Here is a 19,433-nt window from a genome sequence, read left to right on the forward strand (position 1 = left end):
GTGGGTGTGGGGGAAAAAAGGGTACTTACCTCTTCTCTCCTGGTCGTTGGGGGGCACCCTGATACTTACCTTTTGGGGTTCGTAGTTCCTCCTGCTCCCCTCTACAGACTCCACTTCCTTGGGTGGGGGACTGACTTTCTCATTCCACTTACTTAGTGTATGGTTAGGTCTCCCCCTAGGGTCTCCATTTTATTCTGCTATTTCACTGTTTTCTATGCCAATTCCTGACTTCTAATTTGTATATATCAGTGTGTTCACTCACCTTCTAGTGGATTATTGCCTATACACTATTTCAGCATATGTGTTACCATAATAAAGTACCTTTATTTTTGTACAGCCAAGTGTTTTCTTTCATGTGTGTAAGTGCTGTGTGACTACAGTGGTGTTGCATGAGCTTAGCATGTCTCCTAGATAAGCCTTGGCTGCTCATCCACAGCTACCTCTGGAGAGCCTGGCTTCTAGACACTGCCTACACTTCACTGGGAGGGGATACCTGGGCGTGGTTTAGGGTGATAACACCATAGGTGCTCCCCACACAACAGCCCAGCTTTCTACACCTGGGGTCGGAAAGATGTTATTAGGGCACAGTTATGGTACACACGCAATCACATTGCTATTTAGTGAATTTTTGTAATCTTGTGTACACACCCTCCAGGTTTTAAGAGATACCTGGGCTCAAGCTGTTGGGCAGAAGTTGATGGACGGGCAGTGGGCTCGTGCTAGAACAGGTCTCCTGCCTGGAATACACCCCATTCAACTACGTCCACCAGAGCTACCTGTCTCCAGTACCTTCATCGTATCTTCCCAGGTGTCTATCCAAGACCCCTCGCTGTCCCTGCAAGGAAGCTGACTTCTATCACATGGTCTGGGACTGTCCAGAGATGGCTCTGTTCCGGGGTGAGGCTATTCAGGTCTTGTCTGAGGTTATGGACCGCCCGCTGCAGTGCGAGGCGCTTCACTGCCTGCTGGGGTGAACCGGACGAGCAAGAATGAATAGTTAAGTTCACTGATTTGGCCTTCATCCTCCTGCAGCACCGTACAGCCGTGGCTTGGAAACCCGCTGCAGCACGGCCACCGTCCCTCTGGTTGAAGGACCTGGAGGTTATTACCCTTAACGCGAGGGGTGGCGCCACCTCTCGATGCTTGGGGTGTTTATATTGTGGAGCTGTCAGTCAAAAAACTGACGAGAGACCTCGCTGAGGGGATGGGGGGTTATCTGTACACTGTAGTGGGCCCTTGAAGGTGGATGTGGCCCCTCCGGGTGCTTCCGCTGTCTCCGGCCTAGCCACACACCCCCGATGACGCTAGCGATTGGGTCTGATTACCTCATATATCCAGTGCTTAATTTGTGCTTGTTGTTTCCGGTGCGCTTATTTTTGAGAGTCGGGGCTTATTCTTCTGCCTCAAGCATTTGCTGCGAGCAAAAGACACAGATGGGAAAGACGGATGAACGGCAAAAGCGAAAAAGCGTCAGAAAGAGAGCAAGCAGAAAGCTGCAAGAGTGAGCTGAAGGGGCAGGGAGTGGCTTTATATGTATTGAAGAGGCCCGAGATGGCTTCAGGATTACGCTGCCTCAGTATTCAATGCACACACATTTAATTGCTGCAGCCGCGAGTCTAAGAGGAGGGCTTTCGACACCGGCACCTTTTTATTTACAAATTAAGCACTGCATATATCCGCCCCCCCCAGCACTGTCCGGATTCATAAACCCACCCACCCATCACCCGACCCCCAGCGGACACCGCACCTCCGCCGGGGCCTGCGGGCGCCCATGCCTTCATCGAGCGACCACCCCCCGTTTCCTGTAGGTACTGTTGCTCCAGTATAGCGCCTAACTGGGTCGTTGGTTGTCTCCCCTGGGTTCCTTTTCTCCTCTTGGGTGGTTACCAGTGTTGTTGTTGAAAGTACAGATTGTAGGGTTGTGGACGGGCAGTTTCCCATGATCAGTCACTGATTAATCACTGATCAATAACCCCCCCCCCCAGCTCACCTCCCCCCCCCCCCCAGCTCAGACGCCAAGCTCCCTTGCAAAGGCCCATCAGCCCCCGAAGCCAGCAGGAGAGCAGAGACTCCAGGCACTGAGGACCATCGCCCGAGAAGGCACTGAGAGCGGAGGTGAGTGCTGGGGCCCGGAGTGTGAGGTGAGTGCTGGGGGTGAGTGCTGGGGCCCAGAGTTGGAGGTGAGTACAGGGGGTGAGTGCTGGGGCCCGGAGTGTGAGGTGAGTGCTGGGGGTGAGCGCTGGGGCCCGGAGTGTGAGGTGAGTGCTGAGGCCCAGAGTTTGAGGTGAGTGCTAGGGCCCGGAGTTTGAAGTGGGTGCTGGGGCCCGGAGTTTGAGGTGAGTGCTGGGGCCCGGAGTGTGAGGTGAGTGCTGGGGTCCGGAGTGTGAGGTGAGTGCTGGGGTCCGGAGTGTGAGGTGAGTGCTGGGGCCCGGAGTGTGAGGGGAGTGCTGGGGGTGAGTGCTGGGGCCCAGAGTTGGAGGTGAGTACAGGGGGTGAGTGCTGGGGCCCGGAGTGTGAGGTGAGTGCTGGGGGTGGAGTGATGGGGTCCGGAGTGTGAGGTGAGTGCTGGGGTCCGGAGTGTGAAGTGAGTGCTGTGGCCCGGAGTGTGAGGTGAGTGCTGGGGCCCGGAGTGTGAGGTGAGTGCTGGGGCCCGGAGTTTGTGGTGAGTGCTGAGGCCCGGAGTTTGTGGTGAGTGCTGGGGCCCGGAGTTTGTGGTGAGTGCTGGGGCCCGGAGTTTGTGGTGAGTGCTGGGGCCCGGAGTTTGAGGTGGGTGCTGGGGCCCGGAGTTTGTGGTGAGTGCTGGGGCCCGGAGTTTGAGGTGAGTGCTGGGGTCCGTAGTTTGAGGTGAGTGCAGGGGGTGAGTGCTGTGGTCCGGAGTTTGAGGTGAGTGCTGGGGCCCGGAGTTTGAAGTGAGTGCTGGGGTCCGGAGTTTGAAGTGAGTGCCGGGGCCCGGAGTTTGAGGTGAGTGCCGGGGCCCGGAGTTTGTGGTGAGTGCCGGGGTCCGGAGTTTGTGGTGAGTGCCGGGGTCCGGAGTGTGAGGGGAGTGCTGGGGGTGAGTGCTGGGGTCCGGAGTGTGAGGTGAGTGCTGGGGCCCGGAGTTAGAGGTGAGTGCTGGGGCCCGGAGTTTGAGGTGAGTGCTGGGGTCCGGAGTTTGTGGTGAGTGCTGGGGTCCGGAGTTTGAGGTGAGTCCTCGGGTCCTGGAGTTTGAGGTGAGTCCAGGGGGTGAGTGCTGGGGTCCGGAGTGTGAGGTGAGTGCTGGGGGTGGAGTGCTGGGGTCCGGAGTGTGAGGTGAGTGCTGGGGTCCGGAGTGTGAGGTGAGTGCTGTGGCCCGGAGTGTGAGGTGAGTGCTGGGGCCCGGAGTGTGGGGTGAATGCTGGGTTCCGGACTGTGAGGTGAGTGGTGGGGGTGAGTGCTGGGGCCCAGAGTGTGAGGTGAGTGCTTGGGCCCGGAGTGTGAGGTGAGTGCTGGGGCCCGGAGTTTGAGGTGAGTGCTGGGGCCCGGAGTTTGAGGTGAGTGCTGGGGTGCAGAGTTTGAGGTGAGTCCTCGGTCCCGAGTTTGAGGTGAGTGCAGGGGGTGAGTGCTGGGGCCCAGAGTGTGAGGTGAGTGCTGGGGTCCGGAGTGTGAGGGGAGTGCTGGGGGTGAGTGCTGGGGTCCGGAGTGTGAGGTGAGTGCTGGGGCCCGGAGTTTGTGGTGAGTGCTGGGGTCCGGAGTTTGTGGTGAGTGCTGGGGTCCGGAGTTTGAGGTGAGTCCTCGGGTCCGGAGTTTGAGGTGAGTGCAGGGGGTGAGTGCTGGGGTCCGGAGTGTGAGGTGAGTGCTGGGGGTGGAGTGCTAGGGTCCGGAGTGTGAGGTGAGTGCTGGGGCCCGGAGTGTGGGGTGAGTGCTGGGGTCCGGAGTGTGAGGTGAGTGCTGGGGTCCGGAGTGTGAGGTGAGTGCTGGGGCCCGGAGTTTGAGGTGGGTGCTGGGGCCCAGAGTTTGAGGTGGGTGCTGGGGCCCGGAGTTTGAGGTGAGTCCTCGGGTCCGGAGTTTGAGGTGAGTGGCGGGGATGAGTGCTGGGGTCCGGAGTGTGAGGTGAGTGCCGGGGATAAGTGCTGGGGCCCGGAGTTTGAGGTTGGTGCTGGGGCCTGGAGTTTGAGGTTGGTGCTGGGGCCCGGAGTTTGAGGTGAGTGCTGGGGCCCGGAGTTTGAGGTGAGTGCTGGGGCCCAGAGTTTGTGGTGAGTGCTGGGGTCCGGAGTTTGAGGTGAGTCCTCAGGTCCGTAGTTTGAGGTGAGTGCAGGGGGTGAGTGCTGGGGCCCCGAGTGTGAGGTGAGTGCTGTGGTCCGGAGTGTGAGGTGAGTGCTGTGGCCCGGAGTTTGAAGTGAGTGCTGGGGTCCGGAGTTTGAGGTGAGTCCTCGGGTCCGTAGTTTGAGGTGAGTGCAGGGGGTGAGTGCTGGGGCCCGGAGTGTGAGGTGAGTGCTGTGGTCCGGAGTTTGAGGTGAGTGCTGGGGCCCGGAGTTTGAAGTGAGTGCTGGGGCCCGGAGTTTGAAGTGAGTGCTGGGGCCCGGAGTTTGAGGTGAGTGCTGGGGCCCGGAGTTTGAGGTGAATGCCGGGGTCCGGAGTTTGAGGTGAGTGCCGGGGCCCGGAGTTTGAGGTGAGTGCCGGGGTCCGGAGTTTGTGGTGAGTGCTGGGGTCCGGAGTGTGAGGGGAGTGCTGGGGGTGAGTGCTGGGGTCCGGAGTGTGAGGTGAGTGCTGGGGCCCGGAGTTAGAGGTGAGTGCTGGGGCCCGGAGTTTGAGGTGAGTGCTGGGGTCCGGAGTTTGTGGTGAGTGCTGGGGTCCGGAGTTTGAGGTGAGTGCTGGGGTCCGGAGTTTGAGGTGAGTGCTGGGGGTGAGTGCTGGGGTCCGGAGTGTGAGGTGAGTGCTGGGGCCCGGAGTTTGAGGTGAGTGCTGGGGCCCGGAGTTTGTGGTGAGTGCTGGGGTCCGGAGTGTGAGGGGAGTGCTGGGGGTGAGTGCTGGGGTCCGGAGTGTGAGGTGAGTGCTGGGGCCCGGAGTTTGAGGTGAGTGCTGGGGCCCGGAGTTTGAGGTGAGTGCTGGGGTCCGGAGTTTGTGGTGAGTGCTGGGGTCCGGAGTTTGAGGTGAGTCCTCGGGTCCGGAGTTTGAGGTGAGTGCAGGGGGTGAGTGCTGGGGTCCGGAGTGTGAGGTGAGTGCTGGGGGTGGAGTGCTGGGGTCCGGAGTGTGAGGTGAGTGCTGGGGCCCGGAGTGTGAGGTGAGTGCTGGGGCCCGGAGTGTGGGGTGAGTGCTGGGTTCCGGACTGTGAGGTGAGTGCTGGGGGTGAGTGCTGGGGTCCGGAGTGTGAGGTGAGTGCTGGGGCCCGGAGTTTGAGGTGAGTGCTGGGGCCCGGAGTTTGAGGTGAGTGCTGGGGTCCAGAGTTTGAGGTGAGTCCTCGGGTCCGGAGTTTGAGGTGAGTGCAGGGGGTGAGTGCTGGGGCCCGGAGTGTGAGGTGAGTGCTGGGGCCCGGAGTGTGAGGGGAGTGCTGGGGGTGAGTGCTGGGGTCCGGAGTGTGAGGTGAGTGCTGGGGCCCGGAGTTTGAGGTGAGTTCTGGGGTCCGGAGTTTGTGGTGAGTGCTGGGGTCCGGAGTTTGAGGTGAGTCCTCGGGTCCGGAGTTTGAGGTGAGTGCAGGGGGTGAGTGCTGGGGTCCGGAGTGTGAGGTGAGTGCTGGGGGTGGAGTGCTAGGGTCCGGAGTGTGAGGTGAGTGCTGGGGCCCGGAGTGTGGGGTGAGTGCTGGGGTCCGGAGTGTGAGGTGAGTGCTGGGGTCCGGAGTGTGAGGTGAGTGCTGGGGCCCGGAGTTTGAGGTGGGTGCTGGGGCCCAGAGTTTGAGGTGGGTGCTGGGGCCCGGAGTTTGAGGTGAGTCCTCGGGTCCGGAGTTTGAGGTGAGTGGCGGGGATGAGTGCTGGGGTCCGGAGTGTGAGGTGAGTGCCGGGGATAAGTGCTGGGGCCCGGAGTTTGAGATTGGTGCTGGGGCCTGGAGTTTGAGGTTGGTGCTGGGGCCCAGAGTTTGAGGTGAGTGCTGGGGCCCGGAGTTTGAGGTGAGTGCTGGGGCCCAGAGTTTGTGGTGAGTGCTGGGGTCCGGAGTTTGAGGTGAGTCCTCAGGTCCGTAGTTTGAGGTGAGTGCAGGGGGTGAGTGCTGGGGCCCGGAGTGTGAGGTGAGTGCTGTGGTCCGGAGTGTGAGGTGAGTGCTGTGGCCCGGAGTTTGAAGTGAGTGCTGGGGTCCGGAGTTTGAGGTGAGTCCTCGGGTCCGTAGTTTGAGGTGAGTGCAGGGGGTGAGTGCTGGGGCCCGGAGTGTGAGGTGAGTGCTGTGGTCCGGAGTTTGAGGTGAGTGCTGGGGCCCGGAGTTTGAAGTGAGTGCTGGGGCCCGGAGTTTGAAGTGAGTGCTGGGGCCCGGAGTTTGAGGTGAGTGCTGGGGCCCGGAGTTTGAGGTGAGTGCCGGGGCCCGGAGTTTGAGGTGAGTGCCGGGGCCCGGAGTTTGAGGTGAGTGCCGGGGTCCGGAGTTTGTGGTGAGTGCTGGGGTCCGGAGTGTGAGGGGAGTGCTGGGGGTGAGTGCTGGGGTCCGGAGTGTGAGGTGAGTGCTGGGGCCCGGAGTTAGAGGTGAGTGCTGGGGCCCGGAGTTTGAGGTGAGTGCTGGGGTCCGGAGTTTGTGGTGAGTGCTGGGGTCCGGAGTTTGAGGTGAGTCCTCGTGTCCGGAGTTTGAGGTGAGTGCAGGGGGTGAGTGCTGGGGTCCGGAGTGTGAGGTGAGTGCTGGGGGTGGAGTGCTGGGGTCCGGAGTGTGAGGTGAGTGCTGGGGCCCGGAGTGTGAGGTGAGTGCTGGGGCCCGGAGTTTGAGGTGAGTGCCGGGGCCCGGAGTTTGAGGTGAGTGCCGGGGCCCGGAGTTTGAGGTGAGTGCCGGGGTCCGGAGTTTGTGGTGAGTGCTGGGGTCCGGAGTGTGAGGGGAGTGCTGGGGGTGAGTGCTGGGGTCCGGAGTGTGAGGTGAGTGCTGGGGCCCGGAGTTAGAGGTGAGTGCTGGGGCCCGGAGTTTGAGGTGAGTGCTGGGGTCCGGAGTTTGTGGTGAGTGCTGGGGTCCGGAGTTTGAGGTGAGTCCTCGGGTCCGGAGTTTGAGGTGAGTGCAGGGGGTGAGTGCTGGGGTCCGGAGTGTGAGGTGAGTGCTGGGGGTGGAGTGCTGGGGTCCGGAGTGTGAGGTGAGTGCTGGGGCCCGGAGTGTGAGGTGAGTGCTGGGGCCTGGAGTGTGGGGTGAGTGCTGGGTTCCGGACTGTGAGGTGAGTGCTGGGGGTGAGTGCTGGGGTCCGGAGTGTGAGGTGAGTGCTGGGGCCCGGAGTTTGAGGTGAGTGCTGGGGCCCGGAGTTTGTGGTGAGTGCTGGGGTCCGGAGTGTGAGGGGAGTGCTGGGGGTGAGTGCTGGGGTCCGGAGTGTGAGGTGAGTGCTGGGGCCCGGAGTTTGAGGTGAGTGCTGGGGCCCGGAGTTTGAGGTGAGTGCTGGGGTCCGGAGTTTGTGGTGAGTGCTGGGGTCCGGAGTTTGAGGTGAGTCCTCGGGTCCGGAGTTTGAGGTGAGTGCAGGGGGTGAGTGCTGGGGTCCGGAGTGTGAGGTGAGTGCTGGGGGTGGAGTGCTGGGGTCCGGAGTGTGAGGTGAGTGCTGGGGCCCGGAGTGTGAGGTGAGTGCTGGGGCCCGGAGTGTGGGGTGAGTGCTGGGTTCCGGACTGTGAGGTGAGTGCTGGGGGTGAGTGCTGGGGTCCGGAGTGTGAGGTGAGTGCTGGGGCCCGGAGTTTGAGGTGAGTGCTGGGGCCCGGAGTTTGAGGTGAGTGCTGGGGTCCAGAGTTTGAGGTGAGTCCTCGGGTCCGGAGTTTGAGGTGAGTGCAGGGGGTGAGTGCTGGGGCCCGGAGTGTGAGGTGAGTGCTGGGGCCCGGAGTGTGAGGGGAGTGCTGGGGGTGAGTGCTGGGGTCCGGAGTGTGAGGTGAGTGCTGGGGCCCGGAGTTTGAGGTGAGTTCTGGGGTCCGGAGTTTGTGGTGAGTGCTGGGGTCCGGAGTTTGAGGTGAGTCCTCGGGTCCGGAGTTTGAGGTGAGTGCAGGGGGTGAGTGCTGGGGTCCGGAGTGTGAGGTGAGTGCTGGGGGTGGAGTGCTAGGGTCCGGAGTGTGAGGTGAGTGCTGGGGCCCGGAGTGTGGGGTGAGTGCTGGGGTCCGGAGTGTGAGGTGAGTGCCGGGGATAAGTGCTGGGGCCCGGAGTTTGAGGTTGGTGCTGGGGCCCGGAGTTTGAGGTGAGTCCTCGGATCCGGAGTTTGAGGTGAGTGCCGGGGATAAGTGCTGGGGCCCGGAGTTTGAGGTGAGTGCCGTGAGTGCCGGGGATAAGTGCTGGGGCCCGGAGTTTGAGGTGAGTGCAGGGGATAAGTGCTGGGGCCCGGAGTTTGAGGTGCGTCCTCGGATCCTGGGTTTGAGGTGAGTGCCGGGGATGAGTGCTGGGGCCCGGAGTTTGAGGTGAGTCCTCGGATCCGGAGTTTGAGGTGAGTGGCGGGGATGAGTGCTGGGGCCCGGAGTTTGAGGTGAGTGCTGGGCTCCGGAGTTTGAGGTGGGTGCATGGGCCCGGAGTGTGAGGTGAGTGCTGGGGGTGAGTGCTGGGGCCCCGAGTTTTGCTCGGAAGCCTACTATTGGCGCTAGCGGAAGTGGCGGCGCTAAACCCAAGGCTGCTTAGCCTTGATTCCGCCTCGTGGCGCTTTCATCCCCAGACACTTCCTCCCTCACTTCTGCAGGTTCTATTTTTATCTCTGCTGTCTCCCTTTGTCAGTCTTTCTCTCCGCCCTTCTTTCCGCTTTTGTTTTTTTCCTTCTCTTGTTCTAGATGAAAGTCTGCTGAGGAAACAGAAGTTTCAGCCCTAAGGCGGTGCTACAAGTGCAGCACCTGCCGCTGACCTCTGGGGGCGCTGCGTTTACAAATAGCTTATGGTCTTAGAAGCACTTGCTGCAGAGCTATCTGTGTGTCCAGCGGTTTTCACCAACAATAAAACTATCCAGAGAACTCTGGTGATTAATGTTCCTGCTGGAGAGAGATCGCAGACTCCTCATAAATAGCGCAGCGGGTTAATGTACCTGCTGCAAAGAACGCCTACCGTGCAGATCACAGATTTGTATTTTACGTGGATAGCTCAGTGTTTTACTGCTTTTGTCACATATATATGTGTAACTTGCAGTTCATAAGTTACAATCCTAATATAGCACCGGGACCTTTGAACTGTCATCAAAGAGCTGCACGTTGTGGGTTGGAACCTTATGTTTTTTCCCTGATCTTTCGTTGTCCTAATATTGCTAAAAAGGGTAGAAGAGTAGAAGTCCGTTGTTATTAATAATACAGCCCACACCACTGTGCTATGTTTTACATCCTGAGGTTTTATTTCTCCAGACCAAACACCAAACCTGCTAACAAACTGTACAAATACTTCAAAATATATCAGCAGTTAGGAAAGAACGAATGAAGAACTTTTTGGTATTTTTCAAGTGCGACTGAAGCGCAGTTTCCACACATGTTTGTATGCATATTGTTAGGAATGGGGTCTCAGGTTGGCAGGGGTATACACCCTTTTCCAAGTAGGGACCACAATCCTAGTCAGGGTAAGTCACACACAATCTGAATTATCCTGTGCCCACCCTCCAGTAGCTTGGCACTGAGCAGTCACGCTTAACTTAGAAGGCAATGTCTAAAGTATTTGTGCAGAACTTTATACAATAGCAGTGAAAACAACACAAAAAGACACCACACAGGTGCAGGGGGAGATGATGCAGCGTCGTTCGCGATGCGGCGATTCCTTGTGACCCGTCAGGACGTGATGTGTTGACTTCGCAGTGTCGTGATGACCCTGAGTGATGTCAGCGGAATCACGGGAATGTAAGACTTGCATTGCAGGCCGGAGTTGTTGCGTGCAGCGAGGTACACAGAGCGGGAGCAGGCTGTGGCGTTGCTGGTGTCGCTGAAGTCATTCCAGAGTCACTGGAGCTGAGTACTAGCAAAAAGCTAGCAGTTGAACTCTTTGCTGTCCCTGAGACTTCAGAATAGGAGGCAAGCTCAATCCAAGCCCTTGGAGAGCACTTTTAGAGGAGGGAGAGTCCTTCCAGCACAGTCAGAGGCCAGCAGTCCTTCTCAGCAAAGCAGTCCAGAGAGTCCTTTGGGCAGCCAGGCAGAGTTCAGGTCCACAAGTGTCTGGTTTGGTGGGGTCAGAGACCCAGTTTATATCCACCAAAAATGCCTTTGAAGTGGGGGAGACTTCAAAGCGTGGTTTTGAAGTGCTCAAGTTCCCCTTTCAGCCCAGTCCTGTCTGCCATGGTTTATCAGTCCATTATGTGAGGGCAGGCCACTGGCCTTTGACCTGTGTCAGGCCCTCCGCCCTTCCAGCCCAGGAAGACCCATTCAGATGTGACTGAGTGTCATGTGTTTTTGGTTGTCTGGAATTTGAGCTGCCAACCAGCACAGACCAGATGTTGATTGGAGACAGGCAGTAAGGCACAGATGGTTTTAAGTGCAGAGAAATGCTCACTTTCTAAAAGTGGCATTTCTAAAATAGTAATATTAAATCCAACCTCAGCAATAAGCAGGATTTTCTATTACCATTCTGGCAAAACTAAATATGACCTAATTACCCCTTTCCGATCAGAATCTGCCACTCAAAAAGTGTTTGAGGGCAGTCCTAATGCTAGTCTATGAAAGGCGCAGGCCTCACAGAAGTGGAAAACTAATTTAGGAGTTTTCCACTACTGGGACATATAAAACTCACATATGTATATGTCCTGCCTTTTACCTACATTGCACCCTGCCCTATGGGTTACCTAGGGCCTTCCTTAGGGGTGACGTATATATAGAAAAAGGGGAGTTTAAGGCTTGGCAAGTACTTTTAACTGCCAAGTCGAAGTGATAGTGAAACTGCACACACTGGCCTTGCATTGGCAGGCCTGAGGCATGGTTAAGGGGCTACTAATGTGGGTGGCACAACCAGTGCTGCAGGCCCACTAGTAGCATTTAATTTACAGGCCCAGGGCACATGTAGTGCACTTTACTAGGGACTTATAAGTAAATCAAATATGCCAATTGGGGATGAACCAATGTTATCATGTTTAAGGGAGAGTGCATATGCACTTTAGCAATAAAGTACAGTGTGCAGAGTCCTAAAACCAGCAAAAACAGTGTCAGAAAAGTGGAGGGAGGCAGGCAAAAAGTTGCGGGATGACCACCCTAAGGCTGTCCAGTCTAACACGTATGGACCCAGGTTACAATGGAATCTTTTTGGGCATCTTGTTTTTTGCTGGTCTGAAGGTGGACTAAAAGCTAGTAGGGCTGGGACCGAGTCACACAGCCCACAACAGCAGTCCACCACAATGCAGTGGAAACTTTTTAACAGTTTGTTGGTTCTGGTCTGAAAATAGGATGAAGGTTGGTAGGGGTGCGTCCGAGTCAGATAGGGTATAGCACCTCAGTCCACGCTGGGCCTAAGCTTCAGTTGTTCGTCGGTCTGTAAATGCACCCTTTCAGCCAGTAGCCTCCCACTCTGGCCTCTTGTTATCAGAAGCTGCTCAGAGCTTCATCTGCTGGAACAGGACTGCCAGTTTCCAGTTTGGGGCCGCCTTGTGAGCGCACAACGGGAGCTGCTAAGCGTGCACCACAGGGCACTGGGCTGTGCACTAAAATAAGGCGAAAGACATGGGGCAATCCTGATTGTTTAAGCCAAAAGTGACTTTATTTTGGCTGTCTCCCACCTGAAATTGCCTCTGCTTTAAAAGAACTCAATGGAGGAAATGCATTCTCCTGATTTGTTTCTAAAACCTCCCACTTTGCTTTTCTAAAATGTTGGCATGCATGAAATAGGTTGAGCTGTAAAGCCATTTGATCATGCAATTAGACGAAAGGCCCAGTTAATTTCAAACATTAACCTCCTTAAACAAAAGCACAAAAGTTAAAATGCAAGACTTATGCTGCACTACCAAACAGACATGTCCAAATTAGTAAGCTTTTTCTTTCTTTAACTTCTGAAGTGCTTTAGCTGTTTTATCCCAATGCTGAGCCCTTTGTTGGCTATTTGAGGTACTTCACTCTTAGGCATCCATAACTTTTTTCCCACATACGTTTTCAATGCCAAATTTGCTCCCTTTTTTCTCAACATCATGACGATTCTAAAGGTACCCAGGGTGTGTGGATTCCCCTGTGGTGGACTAGGAAATTAGCCAAAATACATCTAATTTTTTAGTTTTTTGGGGCAAATATAGGAAAAAAACTGCATTGCAAAAAGGTAAGTTTTTTCCCCCGAAAAATGGGCTCAACAAAAGGTTAGCTGTGATAAACTCAATATTTTCCTATCTTCCAGGAACATGCAAAGCTAAATCAAAAAAGCAATGTTTTTTTTTAACCACAGTTTTGCTATTTTTCTGAGAGGTAATCCATTTTTCCTAGTTTTTGTGCATTCAACTTACTTCCAGTTTGTGGTGGAAAGGGGAGCAAAAAACAGTGGGTGATCCAGGAAAGCTATAGATGTCTAAAACGTAGACACAATTCTGAATTCAGAAACGACTCTTTTGTGTAGATAACCTCAAGGTTTTCCTAAAGAAACTAAGGCCCAAATTTCGGAGGGCCAAGCGCCTCCTTGCATTTTTTTATAACGCTAATGTGGATGTGGCCCAAGGAGGCCAAATTCGCCATGCCATATTTACAAAGTGTGCAATGCATGCATTGCGCCACCTTATGCCTGCCCCAGGCATAATGTATGCAAGGGGGCATTCCCCCGCCAGGGGGACTGCAAAAATGGCACAGTGGAATCTAAGCGATTCCACTGCGTCATTTTTAGCAGCTATTTTTAACGCCTGCACAGAGCAGGCATTAAAAGGGGGCATACCATTGTTTTCAATGGGCCCTATGTACTCTGAAGTATTAGCATCAACATTTTGGCACTAATCCTGCACAATACATCAATAGTGTCAAAAATGTGGACGCTATTGCCCCAACCATGCACTTTGGTGCACTGTAAATTAAATACGGTGCACACATGGTGGCGGTTAGGGGGTGCTAAAGGGCGCAAGAAAAGTGGGGCTGCATTGGATGCAGCTCCACTTTTCTTAACCCCTTCCCTGCCATGGATGTAATGGTTACGTCCGGTGGCGCGGCGCTGAGGCGCCACGGATGTAACCATTACATCCTTACATCCTTATTTTTCAAAATAAGAGGGTGGGGTTATGGCCATACCCCCACCCCAAATAAATGGGGCCAAAGTTGTTCTGCCCACCAGTGGGCAGATGGGGCAATTACCCCCGATCCACACCCGGTGGGGGGTGGGGGGGACAGAAAGTCTACTAGATGCCAGGGAATAAAAAGAAAAAAAGTGTGGTGGTGGCTACCAACCAGTATGGGCATGGTTATACCCCCACCCCAACTGAAGGGGCTAACAGTCTTTCAGCTCTCCCCTGCACACTAAAACATCTTATCCCATGGCAAGCAAGAGGACAATTATTTTGGGTTTTGGTTTTACATTTGGGTCATGAGAGCTTGCTAACTCTCAAAATCGTCCCACTTGGAATGGTGAGGGCTGCACTTTTTGGACTTTGGGACCCTGTCATGTAGAAAAATCCACAAGACCTAGACACATCTGAAATCTAAACATCTGGGTGAGTCCAGGATGGTGTGCTTCACATGCACCCGCACCATTTTCTTACCCACAATGCCCTGTAAACCTCCAACTTTGCTGGAAATCACACATTTTTTCCACATTTTTGTGGTGGAACCTTCCGGAATCTGCAGGAATCAACAAAATTCCTACCACCCAACATTGTCTCATCTATACTGATAAAAATTCTGCCCCACTTGCCAGCCTAAAAATGTTTTTTTTCAAACTGCCCTTTTGGACCCGCTTTGGTTCCCTCTCAATTTCAACAGGTTTTTGTCTCTTCCCTATCACAGGCACTTGGGCCACCTACCCAAGTGAGTTATCATTTTTACCGGGAGACTGAGGGGAACGTTGGGTGGTAGGTGCGGTGATCCCACACAGAAATTTGGAAAAAAGTTTTTTTTTTTTTTTTAGCTACATTTGAGGTTTGCTGAGGATTCTGGGTAAGAAAACAATGGGGGATCCACCCAAGTCACACCTCCCTAGATTCCCTCAGGTGTCTAGTTTTCAGAAATGTTTGGCTTTGGTAGGTTTCCCTATATGGCTGCTGAGCTCAGGACCAAAAACGCAGGCCCCCCGCAAAAACGGGTAGTTTAGTATTTGATAATTTTGATGCGTCCACATAGTGTTTTGGGGCATTTCCTTTCGCGAGCACTAGTCCTACCCACACAAGTGAGGTACAGTTTTTACCGGGAGACTTGGGGGAACACTGGGTGGAAGGAAATTTGTGGCTCCTTGTAGGAAAGTACCATCGTGCCTGGCATGTTACCCCCATTTTTACTTGTGTGTCAGGTGGTTTTTGCCTGTCTCACTGGGATCCTGCTAGCCAGGATCCCAGTGCTCATAGTTTGTGACCTAAATGTGTTCCCTGTGTGGTGCCTAACTGTGTCACTGAGGTTCTGCTAACCAGAACCTCAGTGCCTATGCTCTCTCTATCTTTACAATTGTCACTGCAGGCTAGTGACCATTTTTCCAATTCTGATTGGCACACTGGAACACCCTTATAGTTCCCTAGTATATGGTACGTAGGTACCCAAGGTATTGGGGTTCCAGGAGATCCCTATGGGCTGCAGCATTTCTTTTGCCACCCATAGGGAACTCAGACAATTCTTACACAGGACTGCCACTGCAGCCTGAGTGAGATAACGTCCACATTATTTCACAGCCATTTTACACTGCACTTAAGTAACTTATAAGTCGCCTATATGTCTAGACCTCACTTAGTGAAGGTTAGGTGCAAAGTTACTAAGTTTGAGGGCACCCTTGCACTAGCCAAGGTGTCCCCACATAGTTCAGGGCAATTTCACCAGACTTTGTGAGTGCAGGAACACCATTACACACGTGCACTGCATATAGGTCAATACCTATATGTAGCTTCACAATGGTAACTCCGAATATGGCAATGTAACATGTCTAAGATCATGGAATTGTCCCCCCATGCCAAATCTGGTATTCGGGTGCCAATCCCATGCATCCTCGGGGCTCCAGCATGGACCCCGGGTACTGCCAAACTAGCCCTCTGGGATTTTCACTGCAGCTACCGCTGCTGTCAACCCACAGACTGGCTTCTGCCGTCCTGGGGTCTGGGCAGCCCAGTCCTAGGAAGGCAGAACAAAGGATTTCCTCCGAGAGAGGGTGTTACACCCTGTCCCTTTGGAAATAGGTGTTAAGGGCCAGACAGGAGTAGCCTCCCCAGCCTCTGGAAATGCTTTGAAGGGCACAGATGGTGCCCTCCTTGCATAAACCAGTCTACACCAGTTCAGGGATCCCCAGCCCCTGCTCTGGCGCGAATCTGGACAAGGGAAAGGGGAGTGACCACTCCCCTGTCTGTTACCACCCCAGGGGTGGTGCCCAGAGCTCCTCCAGTGTGTCCCAGACCTCTGCCATCTTGAATGCAGAGGTGTGAGGGCACAGTGGAGGCCTCTGAGTGGCCAGTGCCAGCATGTGACGTCTGAGACCCCTCCTGATAGGTGCTTACCTGGCTAGGTGGCCAATCCTCATCTGAGGGCTATTTAGGGTCTCCTCTGTGGGTTCCTCTTCAGATAACGAATGCAAGAGCTCACCAGAGTTCCTCTGCATCTCTCTCTTCAACTTTTGCTAAGGATCGACCGCTGACTGCTCCAGGATGCCTGCAAAACTGCAGCAAAGTAGCAAGACGACTACCAGCAACATTGTAGCACCTAATCCTGCTGGCTTTATCGACTGTTTCCTGGTGGTGCATGCTCTGAGGGCTGTCTGCCTTCACCCAGCAATGGAAGCCAAGAAGAAATCTCCTGTGGGTCTACGGAATCTTCCCCCTGCTAACTCAGGCACCAAACTTCTGCATCACCTGTCCTCTGGGTCCCCTCTCATCTTGACGAGCGTGGTCCCTGGAACGCAGGAGCTGGATCCAAGTGACCCGAACAGTCCAGTGGTCCTTCTGTCCAAATTTGGTGGAGGTAAGTCCTTGCCTCCCCACGCCAGGCAGTAATGCTGTGTACTGCATGATCTGCAGCTGCTAGGGCTTCTGTGCACTTTTGCAAGGAATCCTTTCATGCATAGCATAGCTCAGGTCCCAAGCACTCCGTCCTGCATTGCTCAACTCGCTGAGTTGACCACCGGCTTCGTGGGACCCTCCTTTGTAGTGTTGAGATGACTGCCGTGCTCAGATTTCTTGAATGCCTGTTCAAGTGCTTCTGTGGGTACTGCTTGCTTCTGCATGGACTCTCTGTACTGCTGAGCTCTCCCTCTGTCTCCTCCTCCAAGAGGCGACCTCCTGGTCCTTCAAGGGCCCACACAGCACCCATTTTCTTCAACCACAACCTTTGCAGCTAGCAAGGCTTGTTTGCAGTCGTACTGCGTGGAAACAACTCTGCATCCTCCAGCACACCGGGGGACATCTTCTATGCAAAGGAGAAGTTCCTTGCATCTTCCGTTGTTGCAGAATCTTCAGCTTCTTCCACATCCATTTTGCACCTTCATCCGGTGTTTAGTGGGCTCCTGCCCTCCCTAGACACTTTCGTGACTCTTGGACTTGGTCTCCTTCCTTTACAGGTCCTCAGGTCCAGGAATCAATCTTCAGTGCTTTGCAGTCAGTTGTTGTCTTTGCAGAATCTCCCATCACGACTTTAGTGTGTTTCTGGGGAAGTAGGGTAACTTCACTCCTACTTTTCAGGGTCTTGGGGTGGGGTATCTTGGACACCCTTAGTGTTTTCTTACACTCCCAGCGACCCCCTACACACTACAATAGGCCTGGGGTCCATTCGTGGTTCGCATTCCACTTTTAGAGTATATGGTTTGTGTTGCCCCTAGGCCTATTGTATTCTACAGTGTTTGCACTACTTTGCTAACTGTTTACTTACCTGATTTTGGTTTGTGTGTATATTTTGTGTATTTTACTTACCTCTCAAGGGAGTATATCCTCCGAGATATTTCTGACATATTGTCACTAAAGTAAAGTACCTTTATTTTTAGTAAACTGAGTATTGTGATTCTTATGATATAGTGCTATATGATATAAGTTGTATAGTAGGAGCTTTGCATGTCTCCTAGTTCAGCCTAAGCTGCTCTGCTATAGCTACCTCTATCAGCCTAAGCTGCTAGAACACTACTAATCTACTCATAAGGGATAACTGGACCTGGCACAAGGTGTAAGTACCACAAGGTACCCACTATAAGCCAGGCCAGCCTCCTACACTCCGCTCAGATTCCAGAATTTTCTGTCACTGAAAAGTGAGGAAAAGGTGTTTTTTTTTTTGGGCCAAATTTTGAGGTTTGCAAAGGATTCTGGGTAACAGAACCTGGTCAGAGGCCCACAAGTCACCCCATCTTGGATTCCCCTAGGTCTCTAGTTTTAAAAAATGCACAGGTTTGGTAGGTTTCCCAGGGTGCCGGCTGAGCTAGAGGCCAAAATCCACAGCTAGGCACTTTGCAAAAAACAGCTCTGTTTTCTTTGGGAAAATGTGATTGGTCCAAGTTGTGTTTTGGGGCATTTCATGTCGCGGGCGCTAGGCCTACCCACACAAGTGAGGTACCATTTTTATCAGGAGACTTGGGGGAAAGCTGGGTGGAAGTACATTTGTGGCTTCTCTCAGATTCCAGAACTTTCTGTCACTGAAATATGAGGAAAAAGTGTTTTTTTTTTGGGCACACTTTGAGATTTACAAAGGATTCTGGGTAACAGAACCTGGTGAGAGTCCCACAAGTCACCCCATCTTGGATTCCCCTACAGCTAGGCACTTTGCAAAAAAGACGTCAGATTTCAATGTGAAAATGTGATGTGTCCTGTCGCGAGCATTAGGCCTACCCACGCAAGTGAGGTACCATTTTTATCGGGAGACTTGGGGGAACAAGTGTTATTGCCCCTTGTCTTCTCTACATTTATTCCTTCCAAATGTAAGACAGTGTGTAAAAAAGACATCTATTTGAGAAATGCCCTGTAATTCACATGCTAGTATGGGCACCCCGGAATTCAGAGATGTGCAAATAACCACTACTCCTCAACACCTTATCTTGTGCCCATTTTGGAAATACAAAGGTTTTCTTTTTTTTTTTTTGTTAAATCTGTTTATTGGTATTTTAGCTTGGATACAACACACATAGGAAGACATCACTGTATAAATGTTCTATTACATATGGTGAAAGAGCTGCAATACAACCACGCACCGAAAGCAAAGACTAGAATTATGGAAGAGAAAAACATATCTGTCCCAGCAGGGCATCAAAAATAAGGCATAAATAAGGTGGTGCATCGTGCGTGGATCAAATACTGAAAAATATTGTATCACATCTTTACAAAGCAGAGAAAGTCAAAGATACGTGAGCTAATAATTGAGCATATAAAATTCTAAGAGCAGAGACATCATGGGTCGTAATGTAATCCGAGAAAGGAAAAATATAGTAAGCTACAGGAACCAATAAGATCAAAATACAATGAAAACAACAATAAAGAGCTACTTGGTGAAGAAGAGGCTCATCAGCAAACAGTTTGGATAGGCACATCATCGAGGAAAGCGCGATAGATTCACGTGAAATATTTACAATTAGAGAGAAGGGGGAGAGGGAAAGCAATAAGTGATGCAACACAGCAATTGTAAAGTAGGGGTGAGACGATGTGAGAGAGCAGGGAGTTCAGAGCGTGAAAACGGCTGGCGGGTTGGGACTATGGAACTGACCTATGCGATAAGTTTAGCTGGGATTGGGTGGGGTGTCCACACAGAGTGAAGCGATGGGGGCAGGAGCGGCTAATTTATCTTCTACTTTCACTAAATACGTGTCCCATAATGTAATCCCACCTACACCCCCACGTTTGTGGCTGTCATATTCAAGTGCTTGTGCTTCAGCTGTAGCACCCCTCGAAGCCATTGCGATATATCCAGAGGTTTCGGAGCCTTCCAGCTCATAGCAATCAAGCGTTTAAAGAGGATAAGGGCGAGATCCACAAACTTTAAATAATACTTGGACAATTTAGATCTGCGAGGTATCCCTAAGAGGCATAGAAGTGGGTCTAGAGTGATGGGAACACCAACAATATCGGAGATATGTTGTACAACGTGTGCCCAGGTGAGAGATGTCAGCGCATTCCCATGTCATATGTAGGAAGGTGGCGTTGTCCTGGCCGCATCGTGGGCACACCGAGAGAGCTCCCGGAAATATTCAATGCAGTCTATAAGGAGATAGGTAAGTTTGATGGATGTAATTGAAATGTGTAAATTTCAGTCTAGCATTCCGCGAAACGTATTTGACTTGTTGTAAGGCCATCGTCCACTGGGGGTCTGTGAGGGTCACTCCCAGCCCCTGGTCCCATTTA

At 53.3% G+C, this 19,433-nt stretch overlaps 1 protein-coding gene across 1 annotated transcript in view; it reads left to right on the forward strand.

The window, feature by feature from the left end:
* Positions 1-2,027: 2,027 nt before the first annotated feature.
* Positions 2,028-19,433, forward strand: part of LOC138282955 (apolipoprotein L3-like) — a 65,070-nt gene continuing 47,664 nt past the window's right edge. Inside the window, exon 1 of the mRNA XM_069221024.1 lies at positions 2,028-2,115. The gene's annotated coding sequence lies outside the window, so the exon portion shown is untranslated. The remainder of the gene's footprint in view (positions 2,116-19,433) is intronic.

This window comes from Pleurodeles waltl, chromosome 2_2 (genome assembly GCF_031143425.1).
Source record: "Pleurodeles waltl isolate 20211129_DDA chromosome 2_2, aPleWal1.hap1.20221129, whole genome shotgun sequence".
NCBI lineage: Eukaryota > Metazoa > Chordata > Amphibia > Caudata > Salamandridae > Pleurodeles > Pleurodeles waltl.